Here is a 20,893-nt window from a genome sequence, read left to right as displayed (position 1 = left end):
CATCCTTTTTGGCCACAAAAAAAAACCGGCACCTAAGGGTGAAGAGGATGGTCTAATATGACCCTTCTCCAACGCCTCCTTAATATAGGACCGCATAGCCTCGTGCTCGGGTACAGATAAATTGAAGAGCCGTCCCTTGGGAAATTTACATCCCGAGCTTAGTTCAATTGCACAGTCATAACTCCTATGAGGAGGCAAGGACGCAGACTCATTCTCACTAAATACATCATAAAAGTCCGCCAAATAGTCAGGAACATCATGCGACTGAGGAGAGGTGGAAAAAACCGGAGCCTCACTAAAGGCACACCGACAACCCCAACTCACCACAGACACAAATTTCCAATCCAAAACTGGATTATGAATTTGCAACCAGGGAAACCCCAGAACAACGGCATCATGCAGACCATGCAATACCAAAAATCTGCAATTTTCTTGATGGTCTGGGGCGACCCGCATGACCACCTGGGTCCAAAACTGAGGTTTATTTTTATCCAAAGGAGTAGCATCAATCCCCCTCAAAGGGATAGGCGTCTGCAGAGGTGTCATCGGAAATCCACAACGTTTAGCAAAATCCAAGTCCATTAGGTTTAGCGCTGCTCCCGAATCCACAAAAGCCTTGGTGGAAAATGTGGACAGGGAGCAGATCAGAGTAATTGCCAGAAGAAACTTAGGTTGAACACCACTAACAGAAAACGTGTGTGCAAAGCGTTTCTCTCGTTTAGGACAAACAGAAATAATATGCGAGGCATCTCCACAGAAAAAACACAGCTCATTACGCCTTCTGAACTCCTGACGTTGCGCCTTAGACAAAACTCTATCACATTGCATAGGTTCAGACGTCTGTTCAACCGGTGGCAACACCTCTCGTGCAATCCTGCGTTCATGTAAACGCCGATCAACCTGAATGGCTAATGACATAGAATCGTCCAGACCAGAGGGAACAGGAAATCCCACCATAGTATCTTTTACGGCTTCTGACAAACCCTTCCGAAAGAGAGCAGCCAAGGCATTATCATTCCAGGTAGTAAGGACCGCCCACTTTCGGAACTTTTGACAGTACAACTCTGCAGAATCTCGACCCTGGTTCAATGCCAACAGGGTCTTTTCAACCTGATCAATAGCATTAGGTTCGTCATACAACAACCCCAAAGCTTGAAAGAATGCGTTCACATTAGTCAGAATAGGATCATCTGGTTTCAAAGAAAACGCCCAATCCTGGGGATCGCCACGCAGCAAAGAGATGACAATTTTAACCTGCTGCGCGGAGCTCCCTGACGAATTAGGCTTCAAGGCAAAAAATAATTTACAATTATTTTTGAAACTCAAAAATTTAGATCGATCCCCAAAAAATACATCAGGTGTAGGGATCTTTGGTTCAACAGCATGCGAACGAGCAAGGTAGGCGGAAATTCCCCGCACTTCCGCAGCGAGCTGCTCCACACGATCAGACAATTGCTTTATCTCCATTGAGAGAGAAAAAAAAAATTCCCCCTACGGCCTCAGAGATATAGAGGAAAGAATATACACACACCTTTTTTTTTTTTTAAACACAATTCTTTCCTGCTATTGAGTACCTTAGGATCTGCGGTATGGCGGGTGATTCTGTTATGATTGAGTCACCGTAGGAGGCAAAAACAGAAATGCTAGCTAAGTCCAGAAAACCAGAGAAGTTGGCAGCTATCGGATTGCAGACCCCTGAACCTATCAACACAACTAGCAGTAGCCGTGGGGGGTTCCTACGATGCCCTAGACCCCTCGATCACAGCCGGAGAATTAAATAGGCCTAAAGAAAGAAAGGGGAAATCTAAACTGCCCCAGAGCAGACCCCAAAGCAATAGGCAGCCCCCAACATATAATGACGGTGAAGCAAGTTGAAAATACCAATACAGACAGAAAGATAGACTGAGCAAAGAGGGGCCCAAGCTAACTAAATAGAAAAGGACCGGAAGGCTGCTGTCTGCAATCCGTGAAAAACTCTATGAAAATAAGAGCCAACAGACTGACAGTAAAAAAGGCCCTGAAGACGCTAGGCTTCAAAAAAACTATGTAAGCACTCAGGAATATACTGAAGACAGAGCTACAGGCAAAAGGAGATTCAGCTCACCCCAGCAGGGAATGGCAGAATACTGAAAAGCAAGGAAAACAAAAAACAAAACAAAAAGCTAACAGGCAAAACAGAAACTTAGCTTTAGAGGAGCAGGAATCAGACTGGTGTCCTAGAAGTCCACAGAGAAATCACCCGCAGGGCAGAAGGGCGTCGGCAGCCTTATATCCAGTCCGTGACTCCACTCAGCCAGTCATTCTCATTAGACTCAGGTGCCTGATAATCAGGCTCATTACCTTCCTTTACCAGAATAGGGAGTTCACCAGACCCCAGTGACGAAGGGGAAAATGAACTCACAACAGGAGAGAGTGAGTAGTGACGCCCAGAGAGAGAGACTGGAGGAGGTGTGAGGGAATGGGATCAGTAGTGCATATAGTCAGACGAGACGAAGAGATGAGCCTGGAGATTTCTTCTTCTGTGATGGGATCAAATGTGGAGAGTGAGCCAGGGGAAATGCATGGAGGGATGGGAGTCACTGCACCTGGTGGCTGGGAGAAGATTTCCTGATGGATATTATCTATTTTCTCTATAAAGTGGGAGGCCAGGTCATCAGCACAAATGTCTGTGATAGGAAGTGGGTGTGTGAGCCTGGGGGCCGATATATGACCGCTACTTTGAGGGAAAGGGGACGGAAGAGCTTGATGTGTGGACCTCAAAAGAAGGAAATGAGAGTGATGGAACTGGGGAGGGGGGATGACCTGAAAAGTGCATTGTGGGGACAGGAGTATGCCGATTACAACACCAAGTCTGTTTGTGGGTTTCGGGAATGGGAGAATTGTAAGCCACCATGGGAAATGGCAGCAGGGCAGACAGTGTCAGAATCCTGAATCCATGTTTCAATGAGAGCCAACAGATTAAGAGAGTTGTTCAGAAAGTAATTGTGCAGGAAAGAAAGTTTCTTACATACAGACTGTGGATACCAGAGGACACAATTAAAAGAAGGAGATGAGGGAGTGCAACTAATATTAATAAGGTTAGTAAGGTTTCAATGTGAGGTAGGGTAGGGATTGAGGTTAGGGGATGGTGGATTGGGGTTGGAGGAGATATCCCCTGAGATCAGTAGAAGTAGGAAGATAAAGAGCAAGTAGTTATTGGAATTGTAGGAAGTTTTTTTGTGCAATGTGTATGGGCAGGATGGGCTGAGGTTTTTCAGGAAGGTGAGAAGAGCATTGGAGCTGTACATGGGAGAGTATAGAGGGGCTGATGTGTATGAGTCATGATGGAGTGGGTGTAATAACGTGCAGGAGAGGTATATGTCACCACGGAACAGGCAGACAAACAGTAAAAGGGAGGTTTATTTACAGGGGTTAAAACTGGTAAAACATACAGAATAAGAGAGAATATGATGTGAACCAGGTTATATCAACAGCAGAGAGGCATATATGGGGTTCAAACAGTAGAAAAGGTATTCTCTTATGAGACAAACTTATCAGTCCTGGGGGACTTGATTGGAGGGAATCGCTCTTGTCCAACGTTGGCACCGAGGCACAAGTGGTGCTTGCTGTCCTTTGTCTCTGGGGTCCTTAGTATAATCCAGCTGGAGTATGAGGGGTCAACATGGGAGCCAAAGGGGTATGAGGATGACGATATCCCCCTGTGCTCCAAATCCTTCTCTCTGCCATGGCAGCGGCGTTCTCCCACCGAGGGCAGGGGCTCTGCCTTATGCTGTCTCTCCTTACTGGTCACTGTCCCGTCACTGAACGCCTCTTGGTCACAGGGGAGTGGGTCGCCCTCCCAGGGCTGTGGGGTACTCGGTACCGGGCCGGTGTCAGGGGTATGTGTCACAGCAGCGGTGACCCGGTCCGTGGCCCTGGGAGCCCAAGCAATGGGGGAGATGTAGTTAATGGCAGAATAGTTCGTGACGCCACCCGTGGTGTTTGGCAAGTAAGATGTTGAGCCAACGCTGCATACAGATCCGCTGGGACTGATGGTGTGGTGCAGCAAAGATGGTGTAGCTCCCCACAGGTGGAGCTGTAGTCTCAGGGCAGTGTACGTGCAATGGAGGAGGAGAGGCGCAGAATGGTATAGATGTTGTTACCCAGGTGTAGCGGTGATGGAATAACTAGAGGACACCAGAGTGTGCAGTTCCAAGGCTTTACTCACTGTTTGCAGTTCACACACACACCTGCCTCCGTACTGTGTTCTCCACATCAGAGCTCCAGCCAACCTCCAGGCCAGATAGGGTTCACCCTTCCACACTCCGCCAACATGTACCTTCACTGAACGACTCCTCCAATGCGCCTTTAGGTGCGAAGCACTCCAGTACTTAGTTACCCTGGAATGCCTCTCTCTAGGTGTTCCTAGTCTCTACTTGTATGACAGACAGCTGTAGCCTGCTTTGGGGACTCCTCACTGCGTCCCGGCTCTCTATTCAGTTGCTGTTGTGTCCCAAGTCTATGATGGGAGCATGGTGTTAGTGGTTCACTACTCCTCCGGTGTCTGTTGCCGGACATAAAGATCCAATCAACCTCGGGGACCGGGCCCTGGCCTTTGCGCTCTGGACTGGAAGGGTTCTCTATCTTTCTTCAACCAGCTTCCCACCGTCCTTCTATTCTCCTTCATTCCGTTCTGTTCTATCTCTCTTATGGAAGGTTAGGTTATCAATCTTATCAGTCTCTTTCTCTGTTCTTTCTCGTGCCAGCAGCCCAGATCAATGGGACCTGCTGCAGCACGTCCTTCAGACACCCATCTTCACTCTTCTCTCTCTCTTTCCAACTAACCAACTAACTCTCACTCTTCCCACTCTTTTGTATCATCTCACTCCACCCGCCTCCCAGCACATCTCGTGTTACGAAGTAGGGTTCCACGAGGGGTGCTCTGCTAACCCCCAGCCTGAAGCTGTTAGATTGCCCCACTGAACTATCCTGTGTGTGGAATGCAGGTGTGGAGCATGGTCAGGAGTTCCCACCTTACCTGGATGGTGGGGCACTACACCTTAGGAGAAGGTGCAGTACCTCTGGGGCGACTGAAGCCTCAGGGGCGCCACATACCCCCCCGTTAAACACAGCACTTCCGCGGGCTGCAAGACAACAAAAGGTACAATACAGGAACACACAAAAATTTTTTAAATGCTGTTTAACAATACTTATCTAATCTTCCTAATGTAGGAGGTACATTTCTTAAACGTTACAAACAGGCTAACTTCCTATCTTGGTATAAAAAATTTACTTAAGTGCAATTCTTAATTCAAAGCGCTATACTCAACACATTTTCTTTATTACAATTCTTTTTTTTTCTTCTTTCTTTTCTCTCTTTCTCTTCTGGACGCAAGACACCGACCATCTACACTTGGCCTGTCACCTGTCACTTTCAATTCTTCAGTCTTTATTCAATTCTCACATTCTATCTCAAAACTTTTCTAATTCTCTGTATCAAATATTCTATAAAAGACATTTACTTTTCATAAGACACAACATTATCAAATACGTTATCATAAAACATTCAAAGATTCTTGCAAAGTGCTGAACACTGCTCCCAGCCGGGATTTCTTGCAGTGTCCCTTGAGGTAGACATCATTCTTCGAAAAGTGTCCATTCAAAAACATCATCTTCGCAAAGTGTCTTTGTGTAACCATTATCTTCACAAAAGGGTCCTATATGTAAAACCAAGAAAGGGCACCTAAAGAGGTGCAAACTATGTACAATAAAAGTTTTGGACCAATCAGCGTCTATGATCTCTACAGTTCCATTTCAAAAACAACGCTGCCAATCAAAAACTGGGCAACATGATGAACAAAAAGACAAAGGCACAACTGGTGCAACAAACCCTCCTGTGTAACGAGATCTGGAAAAGTATTTTTCTTCTACTGGTGATCCCCTCCTGGGGTTCTGAAAGCTGAACTGGAACTGTTCTCAGAGGTGGTATCTTCATCCCGCTGACTACTTGCTAGCCGCATATACTCAATCTCCCATAGAGAGGGATAGGGACTGGTGGGGCCCAGGGAAAGGGCCATGGAGATTTCTACTGTCTGCGGGGATATGGGTCCCTCCAGTTCCATAGGAAGTTCAGGAGATGGTGCCGCAACCCGAGGCCGCCAGCCAGGAACAACTTGATCATCCCCCCATAGGTACTGCAGCCGGGGATCGTCGGCGGAGGTCAGTGGGCCCGTTCCTATCTGTGGGTTCCGCTCCCAAAACCAGGGTCAGACCGGGGGTAGCGATCATACCTGGCGTTTCCAGGAGCGGTTCCGGCTCCGGTTTGTGGTGGTAGATGGCAGCAGCCGCAACTCCCGGAGTGAATGGTGGGATAGGCTGCAGTTGGATCCGTGCCGGGGTCAGGCCAGGCTCAGCTGGGGTTGTCGGTGGAGGCCGGTGCCACCGCGCCCGGTCCAGGCGGAGACGCGGTCCCGGTCCTCCATTCTGTTCCAGAGCCCTCATGTATCTCCTCTGGATGGGGCTCACCCAATGACAGTATCTGTTGTGAGGCGGTGGCGGACGCAGCTGAGGATGAATCAGTGGTCACAGCCTCCGTGGGGGCGGCCTAGAGGTGAGTGGCCTCTCCTCTGCCTGTTCTTCTGTCTTCTCAGCTTGCTTCATCATGGCGTTCTGGCATTCTTCTCCTTGCTCCGCCCTTCTGCTCGCCACTGGCTTCCTCTGCCCCTCCTTCCGGGGGCGGTGTCTTCTTCCAGCGCCTCCATACCAAGCCAGTATACGAACCCCTCGGTGGGTGGACCATGCATCTGTCACATAGTAATTCAGGCAGGAAGGCCCAAGACTCTTCATGGTTTTTTCTTAGGACCTCCCATCTCTTCACGCCCTTCTTCTCCACGCCAGCGGCCATTTCTAATGTCCATTTTACAGTCCATTAAATTTTGTCTTCTGCACATTTTCAAAAGTTGTAAATCCAAGGCACACAGAACCTGATGGCATCGGGTCTCGTCATCCTGTTCGTGACGCCAAAATTGGGTCGCCCTCCCAGGGCTGTGGGGTACTCGGTACCGGGCTGGTGTCAGGGGGATGTGTCACAGCAGCGGTGACCCGGTCCATGGCCCTGGGCGCCCAAGCAATGGGGGAGATGTAGTTAATGGCAGAATAGTTCGTGACGCCACCCGTGGTGTTTGGCAAGTAAGATATTGAGCCAACGCTGCATGAAGATCTGCTGGGACTGATGGTGTGGTGCAGCAAAGATGGTGTAGCTCCCCACAGGTGGAGCTGTAGTCCAAGGGCAGTGTAGGTGTAATGGAGGAGGAGAGGCGCAGAATGGTATAGATGTTGTTACCCAGGTGTAGTGGTGCTGGAATAACTAGAGGACACCAGGGTGTGCGGTTCCAAGGCTTTACTCACTGTTTGCAGTTCACACACACGCCTGCCTCCGTACTGTGTTCTCCACGTCAGGGCTCCAGCCACCCTCCAGGCCAGAAAGGGTTCTCCCTTCCACACTCCGCCAACATGTACCTTCACTGAACGACTCCTCCAATGCGCCTTTAGGTGCGAAGCACTCCAGTACTTAGTTACCCTGGAATGCCTCTCTCTAGGTGTTCCTAGTCTCTACTTGTATGACAGATAGCTGTAGCCTGCTTCGGGGACTCCTCACTGCATCCCGGCTCTCTATTCAGTTGCTGTTGCGTCCCAAGTCTATGATGGGAGCAAGGTGTTAGTGGCTCACTACTCCTCCGGTGTCTGTTGCTGGACATAAAGATCTAATCAACCTCGGGGACCGGGCTCTGGCCTTTGCGCTCTGGACTGGAAGGGTTCTCTATCTTTCTTCAACCAGTTTCCCACCGTCCTTCTATTCTCCTTCGTTCCGATCTGTTCTATCTCTCTTATGGAAGGTTAGGTTATCAATCTTATCAGTCTCTTTCTCTGTTCTTTCTCGTGCCAGCAGCCCAGATCACTGGGACCTGCTGCAGCACGTCCTTCAGACACCCATCTTCACTCTTCTCTCTCTCTTTCCAACTAACCAACTAACTCTCACTCTTCCCACTCTTTTGTATCATCTCACTCCACCCGCCTCCCAGCACATCTCGTGTTACAAAGCAGGGTTCCACGAGGGGAGCGCTGCTAACCCCCAGCCTGAAGCTGTTAGGTGGCCCCACTGAACTATCCTGTGTGTGGATGTCTGCAGGTGTGGAGCATGGTCAGGAGTTCCCACCTTACCTGGATGGTGGGGCACTACACCTTAGGAGAAGGTGCAGTACCTCTGTGGCAACTGAAGCCTCAGCGGCGCCACAGGAGCACCTTAGCACATGACCCTGTCTCTCTGCAGGGAAGCGACGGGTTGAGGCATGCAGTCTCTCTGTCAGGCAAAGTCTCATAGAGGAGTCAGCAGCCTTCCTGGCAGTGCAGTGACAGGCTTCTCGTACTCACTGCCCACCGCCTGTGTTCCAGGTCTATCCATCTGCTGCAGATGTACCCGTTTCCTCTCCTCCCCTGCATCAGCGTCCTCTCTCCACTGGTCTCTGTGCTGCTCTGCAGTTTTCCCGCTCCCCGTCCTGCCCTCTCCCTGTTCCTGGTTACAGTCCAGTCGCCTAAAGCATCCCGCGAGGAACCTAATGCCCTGCTCAATAGTTTCGGGCACAGAGCTGGGAAGGCAACTCCCCCTCGGCTCCTTCGGTGCCTCACCCCCTTACATTGGGATGGGGCAGTGAATGTGGAAGGCAAGGGAACGCAGGAGGATAGAAAGAAAGCACATGGCTAAAGGGGGGAGCAAAGTGTGGGTTACCTGTCTCCAGCCCTGACTAAATGTCATGGATTAACTGCTTTTTCTAGATGCTTAGCGGGTGGGATGCTTTGCTGAGGGAATATGTGCACCCTACACTGCATAAAACAACAAAAAGAGTCTACAGTCTATACATTTGCAGGGAGCTGCCAGTTCTGGAGCACCACAGGTTCAGTCAATCCGCCTCAGGACACAAACCACTGGAGATCCTCTCTCCAGTACTGCTGAACAAAGACTGCCTCTGGAGCCCAGCTATTTAAGCCCCAGATCCCACCCTGGGGTGGGGAAAAGGAAAGACACATTCTGTATATATGGTTAGCATTCACATTTATAAATACTGGTAGCACAGATGGGAACATCAGCAATTGCCCAACAAACAAGCAAAATGCTGCCTATTCATCGCATGATTGGATTGTTTATGCTGGGAAAAAAATCATTGTTCTCAGCAGCACATCTCCCGGTGAAAACTGCAGATATGCTGCTGATAACACGATACTGTACGGAAACAGATTGATCTATTAGTGATAGCTCTGTCCCCATTATTCTTCTTCAGGCGGTGTAAAGAGGCCGGGAAACAAGCACCGAAGGACTTCATTATTGTCGATCACACTCGTTTAACGTCCTGAAACTCAGCGCATGTAAATGCAGCTTAAATGTTTCTGTGTGATGGTGCAATATATTAACATTTGGTGCCTGACTTTAAACTTTTGCCCAATGCCCCACTTTGTCTAAAACTGTCCCTACCTGCAGTTAAGAATACATGTCATTATACAGCATCTTACTAATAAAAGCAGCTTTGCAATATACCATACTTTATTTGAGCAGCATGCCTCCTTTTGGTAACAACCCTCACCCACACTTGAGAATGCTGGGTCTGGGGGAAAATGTGTGTAATGAGAATGCTGGGTCTCGGGGAAAATGTGTGTAAATGGGTAAGTAACTGGCTTAGTGATATAAAGCAGAGGGTGGTTATACAGTAAATGTTATATTCTCTAACTGGGTCACTGTGACCAGAGGGGTACCGCAGGGGTTGGTGTTGGGACCTATTCTCTTCAACAAATTTACTAATGATCTGGTAGAAGGTTTACACAGTAAAACATCGATATTTGCAGATGATACAAAACTATGTAAAGCAGTCAATACAAAAGAAGATAGTATTCTGCTACAGATGGATCTGGATAAGTTGGAAACTTGGGTCGAAAGGTGGCAGATACAGTTTAACAGTGATAAATGTAAAGTTATACACATGGGAAGAAAGAAGAAGGAATCAATATCACCATTACACACTGAATTGGAAACCACTGTGTAAATCTGACATGGAGGACTTGGGGATCCTAGTTAATGATAAACTTACCTGGAGCAGCTAGTGCCACGCAGCGCCTGCCGTGGCAAACAGGATCATGGGGTGCATTAAAAGAGGTCTGGATACACATGATGAAAGCATTATACTGCCTCTGTACAAATCCCTGGTTAGACCGCACATGGAGTACTGTGTACAGTTTTGGGCACCGGTGCTCAGGAAGGATATAATGGAACTAGAGTGAGTACAAAGGAGGGCAACAAAATTAATAAAGGGGATGGGGGAACTACAATACCTAGCAAAATTAGGATTATTTAGTCTAGAAAAAAGACGATTGAGGGGCGATCTAATAACCATGTATAAGTATTTAAGGGGACAATACAAATATCTCTCCGAGGATATGTTTATACCAAGGAATGTGACGGTCACAAGGGGCATTCTCTGCATCTGGAGGAGAGAAGATTTTTCCACCAACATAGAAGAGGATTCTTTACTGTCGGGGCAGTGAGCTTCTGGAATTCCTTGCCTGAGGATGTGGTGATGGCGAACTCAGTTGAGGGGTTCAAGAGAGGCCTGGATGTCTTCCTGGAACATAACAATATTGTATCTTACAGTTATTAGTTATCTGGGGATTTATTCTGACGGAATATAGGCTGAACTGGATGGACAAATGTCTTTTTTCGGCCTTGCTAACTATGTCACTATGTTAGGCCGGTTTTACACGTCAGTAGCTCCGGTACGTGTAGTGACATGAATGGTTCTCTGCACATGTCAGCGTGTTTTCACGGACACACGATCCGTGTGCAAAACACGGAGACATGTCAGTGTTCGTGGGAGCGCACGGTCTGCAAAACATGCTGAACACGTGCACACGGAGAACAGTTCACACTGTCCTCTGTGTTCATGGACGGCCGCCGGGGAAGAAGCACTACTGTAAGCGCTGTTCCCCTGTGGCTGGTGCTGAATGTGGCTTTCATTCTTCTCTCCTGCTCTGCCAGCAACAGCAAGCAGGAGAGAATGAATGAAAAAAACCCTATATTTGTGAACCAACCAGGCAAAACTCACAACTGGGGGCTGCTATTTTCAGGCTGGTAAGGGGCCATTGATCTTGACCCCCCCAGCCTAAAAAACAGCAGCCGCCAGCTGCCCAGAAAAGGCGCATCTATTAGAGGCACCTATTCTGTAGCTTTGTTGGGTTCTTCCCACTTGCCCTGTAGTGGTGGAAAGTAGGGTTAAAAAGGGGTTAACGTCACCTTGGTATTGTAAGGTGACATTAAGCCCGAGTTAGTAATGGAATGAAAACCTGATGTGAGGTCCCCCTATGTTTGTGAACCAACCTGGCAAAACTCACAGCTGGGGGCTGCTATTCTCAGGTTGGTAAGGGACCATTGATCTTGCCCCCGCCAGCCTAAAAACAGCAGCCCCCACCTGACCAGAAAAGACACATCTATTAGATGCGCCTTTTCTGGAGCTTTGTCGGGTTCTTCCCACTTGCCATGTAAAGTGGCAAGTGGGGTTGATAAGGGGTTAATGTCACCTTGCTACTGTAAGGTACTAATCCTAGAGTTATTCAAGGGTTAAATAAACACACACACAATAAGAACAAAGTATTTTAATGAAAGAATACACCACACACAATGTTAAAATCTTTATTATACTCCTAATTCCATATCGATGCCATTGATCTCCTGTAAAAAATTATAGAATAATAAACCAACAATATCGATACCTGTCTGAAGCTCAGTCACATCCCACGGCATAAATACTTCTCGGGGGTTAATCTGTTTACAGGCGGAGCGCTGCTAATACAGCCGCTCCGACTGTAAACTACTGGGGAATGAATGGAAGCAGCCGGTGCTTGCTCAGTAACTAACGGTGATGTCACAGAGCCTGTGCGCGCTGCTTCCATTCATTCCCCAGTAGTTTACAGTCGGAGCGGTAGCATTAGCAGCGCTCCACCTGTAAATTGATTTACCCCGAGATGGATTTACGCCGTGGGACGTGACTGAGTGCTGCACAGGTATAGATATTTTTATTTATTATTTTATAATTTTTTACAGGAGAACAATGGCATCAACATGGAATTAGGAGTATAATAAAGATTTAAACATTGTATGTGGTGTATTCTTTCATTAACCCCTTTCCTACAATGGACGTAATATTCCGTCCATGTGACCAGGGATCTAATTCCCATGGACGGAATATTACGTCATAGCGATCAGACCGCCCCGACACGTTAACCTCTTGCACACCGTGTGTACCGGAGGTTAAAGGGAAGCATCGGCAGGGAGGGGGCTCCCTCCGTGCTTCCCTGAGCCCCCCACAGCAGCGCGATGTACAGCGCTGCTGCTGGGGTCTCCTTCCCTGCAGGTCACCGGATCCAATATGGCGACGGGGACCTTCGGGGGCCTGCAGGGAGCTGGCTTCCTCATGCCTGCAAAGCGGAGGCAAGTAGGAAAGCTGTGTAGTGCCTGTGACAGATTGCTGATCTGTCACAGCGATCTGTGATGTCACAGATCAGCGATCTGTCACAGGACAGTGATGTCGCACCTGGGACAATGCAATAAAGTAAAAAAAAGTGTAAAAACAATTTTTAAAAAATCGCTAAATAAATAAAAAAAAAAATATTCCCTATTAAATTCATTTTTTGGAAATAAGAAAAAAAACAAACAATAAAAGTACACATATTTGATATCGCCGCGTCCGTAACGACCCGCCCTATAAAACCGTCCCATTAGTTAACCCCTTTAGTGAACCCCTTAAAAAATAAAATTAAAAAACGAAGCAAAAAATAATGATTTATTATCATACTGCCGAACAAAAAGTGCAATAATGCGCGATCAAAAAGATGGATATAAATAATCATGGTACCACTGAAAACATCATCTTGTCCCGCAAAAAACGAGCCACCACACAGCATCATCAGCGAAAAAATAAAAAAGTTATAGCTCACAGAATAAAGCGATGCAAAAATAATTATTTTTTATATAAAATTGCTTTCATTGCATACAAGCGCCAAAACATAAAAAAGACATAAATGAGGTATCACTGTAACTGTACTGACCCGAAGAATAAAACCGCTTTATCAATTTTACCGCACGTGGAATGGTGTAAGCGCACCCCCCAAAAGAAATTCATGAAACGCTGGTTCTTGTTCATTCTTCGTCCCAAAAATCGGAATAAAAAGCGATCAAAAAATGTCACGTGCCCGATCATGATACCAATAAAAACGTCAACTCGTCCCGCAAAAAATAAGACCTCACATGACTCAGTGAGTCAAAATATGGAAAAATTATAGCTCTCAATATGTGGTGATGCAAAAACTATTCTTACAATAAAAAGCGTCTTTTAGCGTGCGACAGCTGCCAAAAATAAAAACCGCCATAAATAGTAAATGAAACCCCCCGTTATCACCCTCTTAGTTAGGGAAAAATAATAAAATTAAAAAAATGTATTTATTTCCATTTTCCCATTAGGGTTAGGGTTAGGGCTAGGGCTAGGGTTAGGGCTAGGGTTAGGGGTGTGTTGGGGTTAGGGTTGGAGTTAGAATTGGGGGTTTCCACTGTTTGGGCACATCAGGTGCTCTCCAAACGCAGCATGGCATCTGATCTCAATTCCAGCCAAATCTGCGTTGAAAAAGTCAAATGGTGCTCCTTCACTTCTAAGCTCTGCCATGCGCACAAACAGTGTTTTACCCCCACATATGGGGTATCAGCCTACTCAGGACAAATTGCAAAACAACTTTTGGGGTCCAATTTCTCCTCTTAACCTTAGGAAAATAAAAAATTGGGGGCAAAAATATCATTTTTGTGGAAAAAAATATAATTTTTTTATTTTCACGCCCGGGTGTTATAAACTTCTGTGAAGCACTTAGGGGTTCAAAGTGCTCACCACACATCTAGATAAGTTCCGTGGGGGTCTAGTTTCCAAAATGGGGTCACTTGTGGGGAGTTTGAATAGTTTAGGCACATCAGAGGCTCTCCAAACGCACATGACACCCGCAGACCATTCCATCAAAGTCTGCATTCCAAAACGTCACTACTTCCCTTCCGAGCCACGATGTGTGCCCATACAGTAGTTTTCTCCCACATATAAGGTATCAGCGTACTCAGGACAAATTGGACAACAATTTTTGGGGTCCAATTTCTCCTAGTACCCTTGGAAAAATAAAAAAATTGGGGACTAAAAGATCATGTTTGTGGAAAAATACGATTTTTTCACGCCCGGGCATTATAAACTTCTGTGAAGCACTGGGGGGTTCAAAGTGCTCACCACACATCTAGATAAGTTCCTTGGGGGGTCTAGTTTCCAAAATGGTGTCATTTGTGGGGGGTTTCCACTGTTTTGGTACATCAGGGGCTTTCCAAACGCGACATGGTGTCCGATCTCAATTCAAGACAAAAAAGTCAAATGGCACTGCTTCCCTTCCGAGCTCTGCCATGCGCCCAAATAGTCGTTTACACACACATATGGGGTATAAGCATACTCAGGACAAATTGCACAATAACTTTTAGGGTCCTGTTACCTTCGGGAAAATAAAAATTGGGGGTGAAAAGATCATTTTTGTGGAAAAAATATGATTTTTTAATTGTACCGCTGTACGTTATAAACTTCTGTGAAGCCCTTGTGGGTTCAAAGTTCTCACCACATATCTAGATAAGTTCCTTGGGGGTCTAGTTTCCAAAATGGGGTCACTTGTGGGGGGTTTCCACTGTTTAGGTACATCAGGGGCTCTCCAAACGTGACATGGCGTCCGATCTGAATTCCAGCCAATTTTGCATTGAAAAACTCAAACGGCGCTCCTTCCCTTCTGAGCTCTGCCATGCACCGAAACAGTGGTCCCCCTACATATCAGGTATCAGCGTACTCAGGACAAATTGCACAATAATTTTTGCAGTCCAATTTCTCCTGTTACCCTTGGTAAAATAAAAAAAATTGAACCTGAAGTATTTTTTTCTGAAAAAAAGTTAAATGTTCATTTTTTTTTTAAATATTCAAAAAATTCCTGTGAAGCACCTGAAGGGTTAATAAACTTCTTGAATGTGGTTTTGAGCACCTTAAGGAGTGCAGTTTTTAGAATGGTGTCACTTTTGGGTATTTTCTATCATATAGACCCCTCAAAGTGGCTTCAAATGTGATGTGGTCCGTAAAAATTAAATGGTGTTGCAAAAATGAGAAATTGCTGGTCAACTTTAACCAAAAAATTTTGGTTCCAAAATTGTGCTGATGTAAAGTAAACATGTGGGAAATGTTACTTATTAAGTTTTTTGTGTGCCGTATCTCTGTGATTTAAGGGCATAAAAATTAAAAGTTGGAAAATTGCAAAATTTTAAAAATTTTCGCCAAATTTCTGTTTTTTCACAAATAAACGCAAGTTATTTGAATGAAATTTTACCACTAACATGAAGTACAATATGTCACGAGAAAACTTTGTCAGAATCACCGAGATCCATGGAAGCATTTCAGAGTTATTACCACATAAAGGGACAGTGGTCAGAATTGTAAAAATTGGCCCTGGAGTTAACGTGCAAACCACCCTTGGTAGTGAAGAGGTTAAAGTACTTTGTTCTTATTGTGTGTTTATTTAACCCCTGAATAACTCTAGGATTAGTAATGATAGGTGTCTTATTGACACCTCTCCATTACTAACTCGGGCTTAATGTCACCTTACAATACCAAGGTGACGTTAACCCCTTTTTAACCCTACTTTCCACCACTACAGGGCAAGTGGGAAGAACCCAACAAAGCTACAGAATAGGTGCCTCTAATAGATGCGCCTTTTCTGGGCAGCTGGCGGCTGCTGTTTTTTAGGCTGGGGGGGTCAAGATCAATGGCCCCTTACCAGCCTGAGAATAGCAGCCCCCAGTTGTGAGTTTTGCCTGGTTGGTTCACAAATATAGGGTTTTTTTTCATTCATTCTCTCCTGCTCGCTGTTGCTGGCAGAGCAGGTGAGAAAAATGACAGCGATGTTCAGCACCAACCACCGGGAAACAGCTCTTACTGAAGCTCTTCTTCCCCGGCGCCGTTCCGTGTGGTCCTGATGCAGCACATGTGTGGCCTATTGTTGCCACCCGGATGTACCACGTATCCACACGGACAACTCCGGTACTGTTTTTTATGGTACCTGAATTATCTGGACATGTGAGACTGCCCTCACGCTGATAGGATGCAATACTTTGTAGGAGACCTGATTTTTCTCCTAGGCTTTCCTGTATATTTGCTGCGGATTTTGATGCCGACAATTCTGAAACTGTCCCATTTATCAGAAAGAACCCTGTTCAGATGAATGGAATCATTAATCCTTTTCAAGAAAACTACATAGTAGTTCTAATTAGTGATGCTAGCACATCTTAAAATGTGTTTGTAAGTAAAAGTAGTAAAAGTACTCTTGTAGATGATGTCCATTGAAAATGAAAACCAGACATGTATCATTACATAAGTAGAACTAGTGGTGACAGTTTGGTAATTATTATTTACTAGATAATGGCCCGATGCTATCGCATCGGGAGGATGCGATAGCATCACACCTCTTGCCATGTTAACCCTCAACACACACACTCCTCAACACACACTCCTCTCACCTTTCACCATCTCCACTCACTCTTTCACTCCACATACGACCCCTTCTCTCACTCCGTCTCTCATATTCACGCCGTCATCGCCGCTGCTCCACGATCCCCGACATCTTCTTCCGCCGGCGCCATCCTGGATCCAGACGTTGTCCACGCCGGCGACATGTTCTTGCGGCGACGCCATCTTGAGTATCGTGAAATCCCGCGATAGTCAAGTTGGCGTCGCCGGAAGAACATGTCGCCGGCGTAGACGACGTCGGGATCCAAAATGGCGTCGGCGAAATCTCGCGAGTTTTCGCCGACGCCATTTTGGATCCCGACGTCGTCCTCGCCGGCGACATGTTCTTGCGGCGACGCCATCTTGACTATCGCGGGATTTCGCCGATCCAAAATGGCGTCGCCGCAAGAACATGTCGCCGGCGTGGACGACGTCGGGATCCAAAATGGCGTCAGCGAAATCTCGCGAGTTTTCGCCGACGCCTTTTTGGATCCCAACGTCGTCCTCGCCGGCGACATGTTCTTGCGGCGACGCCATCTTGACTATCGCGGGATTTCGCCGATCCAAAATGGCGTTGCCGCAAGAACATGTCGCCGGCGTGGAGGACGTCTGGATCCAGGATGGCGCCGGCGGAAGAAGATGTCGGGGATCATGGATCAGTGGCGATGACGGCGTGAGTATGAGAGACGGAGTGAGAGAAAGGGTCGTATGTGGAGTGAAAGAGTTAGTGGACGTGAGTGGAGATGATGAAAGGTGAGTGGAGTGTGTGTGTTGAGGGTTAACATGGAAAGAGGTGTGCGGTGACGTCACCGGTTACAACTGGACGGAAGTTGTTACAACCGGAAGTTGCTTAGGGCATTTATTATTATAGATTAATGTATAGATTTTTATTTTTCTACTCAGTTGCAGTGATTACAGTATTACACCAAAAGTAACAACATGCTAACTTTTCGAAATGGTTCTTAAATAAATTATCGCTTTGCTATTGCTTCAACCTGTTGCTAAAATTCAAGTTTACCATTTGTTTTCTGGAAGAAAGAGGTGGCTGCACTTCCCGCCTCCACGTCTGAAAAAATAACCGCTAAGCCTCATTCATGAGTTAGTGTTTCACATGCGAGTTCTATGTGTTTATTTTCATGGCTAGCACCTTTGATAGTCTATGGGGATGTTCACATATCAGATTTTTTCCTCAGACTGAGTGATCTGTGAATATCGCTGCGACATGTCTGATATCAGTCAAAGTATTGAATCAAAATCGGCAAGTTTGAGTCTGTAAAAAAATCTGATAGTATTCGAATGCCAACGGTGTAATTTTCTCGTACGTAAACCCCGCCTGATGTTTGAATGAGGCCATACGCTTAGGTCTCCTTCACAAGTCCATATAAAACACTCATATGGAAGTGATGTAATCACTGCTTTCTATCATTGTGTCACCTGTGTGTCCTTTTTTTTCTGTCAATGTGTCATCAGTGTTTTTTCAGTATACGCTATATAAAAAAATAAATCAAAAAGCTTCCATGTGCTGTGTGTGTTTTCATGGACCCATAGACTTGTATTCAAAAGGAGTAGTGTTCCAGCGAGACATTCGTAGCAAAATCCAAGAAAAACTTTTAGTCAAAAATTAAAAATGTTATAATGGTAGAACCACCAGCGGCACACTAACCAATGCGTTCCGACTTAAGAAACCTTAATCATGGTGAAGGCTTCTTAAGTTGAAACACATTGGTTAGTGTGCCGCTGGTGGTTATACCATTTTTGACTAATAAAGTTTTTCTAGAATTTTAGTATGCTTGTCTCACCTGAATACCATTGCCTCCGTGGGGCCTTTCTGTGCAAGACTCCCTGCCTGCATCCTGACAAAGTGGTGAGCTGATTTCTCTCCATAGACTTGTATTGGTCATTGTTATCCGTGCTGCCGGAAATAAAATGGACATGTCTCCATGTGTATTGCACAGACACGTGGTCCATGTAAAAACATGGACATGTGTATAGCACCATAGATTATAATGGGTACATGTGGTATCCATGCAAAAAGAACGGATCCCATATATACTGGAATCACACACGTGAGTAGGAGACCTTAAATTGTGCAGCAAATGAAAAATTGAAGAAAAATGCTTCCGGTGGGTTCTTGTATACTCTTAAGAAATGAACAATTACTTAAGGCGGGGGCAATGTTAAGATGGAAATGTATCCATTTATTCATCATTGGTAGCTAGGACAGGTTTTGCTCATATCCCCAGAGTAATAACTGGGGCTGAACATTCTAAGCACCTTTTTGTATTTAGCTTTTCCGAGTGCAGTGAAGCTGAATCACATTGTAAAAAAGCAACCAAAATCCTAACATGATTGCAAGATATTTATCAAGTGACTTCGATTTGTGTGCAGCGGTAAAAGCAGACGTTCACAGTTTATGAGCCATGTGTGCCAAAGAAAAATATAGATAATCTGTCGGGTTCTCTAGCTGGACAGGTTTAACCCTTTCATTACAGATTGCCGTAGATCATTTATTTATTACGGTTTAATTCCATTTGCTTATAGATCTTTGACCACCTTGGCAGGTGAAAGCAGTTTTTCTGGGATTTGTGTACATATGACTGTTATTTTTATAAAGATTAATTTATCAAAATTATTCCAGCAGATCTGAACCAGAAAAGCTCACAAGTGAAGTTTTGGCTCAGCAAAAAGACAGAAATGTCCAAGAAGTCAGATTCATCCTTCAGGATTCCCAAAAAGACGAAAACAATGAATTCCAGTAACACAGCACAGCTATATATAAACTATTAAATCATCAAGATGGAGACATGATATTAATCAGAATGACAGCGCCCAGTTCCTAATCTCCAGGACCTTCCACAATAAACTGCGCACTTTAATATTTTATGTAGAAGGATACTCTGTTGTCTGCAGATTAGTTGATTATCACATTTGGTGATTTGTTTCTGTACGAATGTTTATACCATACATAATTTTTCAGAATATAGAGAAAATGTCTGGGCGTCCAAGCAATCCATTTTTACTTGCAATAAGTGGTATGCAATTTTTTTCACATTCTGCCACTAAGATGGCAAGCCCATTATCTTTAAAATTTGTGTTATCATCACCCTTGCCATTAGGACATTCCTCTACACACCTTATGGGTACAGTACAACTACGTGGCTGCTGCATGTAACAGAAAGTCAATAGTCACCTATGGGGTAAAAAGGATGCTTAAATATGTAGTTATGTGGCGCCCCTGAGGGTTCAGTCGCCACAGAGGTACTGCACCTCCTCCTGAGGTGTGGTACCCCACCATCCAGGTAACGTGGAGACACCTGACCACGCTCCAACACCTGCATCCCACACAACATAGTAGTGTAGCAAAGCACCCTTTGGTGGCTCCCTGCTTGGAACACGAAGCGTGCTGGGAGGCGGGTGGAGTTTAGTTTTGCATCAAAAGAACGGGAAGAGTTTAGGATTCAGTTAGTTTGTCACAGGAGTCTGACGAGGTCAGTCTGTGAGAGGAGATCCCCGGAGTGGGATGGATGAAGGAAGTGCTGCAGCCGACCTCAGTGACCTGGGTCCGCTGGCACAGGAAAGGAACTTTGATAGAAAGCCTGACTCTCCATAAGAAGGAAAGAATTAGCACGGAACGTGAGGAGAAGAAGAGAACTAAGGATTAGGGTTAGAGGAGAACCCTTCCCAAGTTCTAAGCGCAAGGCCGGGGTCAGGTCCCCGAGGTTGTATGGATACTAATGGTCCTGCAGCAGACACCGGAGGAATAGAAGTTGTCACCGCTTTATTCCCACACCAGACTTGGGGTACAACAGCATCGTGAGTGAGCTGGGACTAACATAGTAACATAGTTTTGAAGGCTGAAGGAAGACCTTATGTCCATCTAGTTCAGCCTATTTTTAGTGCAGCTGTTCTGCATTGTTGATCCTGGGGAAGGCAAAAAAACCCACAGAGTAGAAGCCAATTTTCTCCATAGGGAAAAAAATTCCTTTCCCTAAGCTGGGTCAACCATCTACCTATAATATTCTGTTATTCGTAACCTTTAATACTGTTACTCACAAGAAAAGCATCCATTCCTTTCTTAAATTCATTCAGTGAGTTGGCCATCACCACTTCCTCAGGAATAGAATTCCAGAGCCTCACTGCTCTTACTGTGAAGAACCCTCTTCTATGCTGGTGCAGAAATTGTCTTTCCTCCAAATGAAGAGAATGCCCCCTTGTTCTTGTCACAGTCCTTGGTACAAACAGTTCATTGGAGAGATCTCTGT

The sequence above is a fragment of the Dendrobates tinctorius genome, unplaced genomic scaffold, assembly GCF_039654945.1.
Source record: "Dendrobates tinctorius isolate UK_male_01 unplaced genomic scaffold, ASM3965494v1 ptg000107l, whole genome shotgun sequence".
NCBI lineage: Eukaryota > Metazoa > Chordata > Amphibia > Anura > Dendrobatidae > Dendrobates > Dendrobates tinctorius.
Note: the sequence above shows the minus strand (reverse complement) of the source record.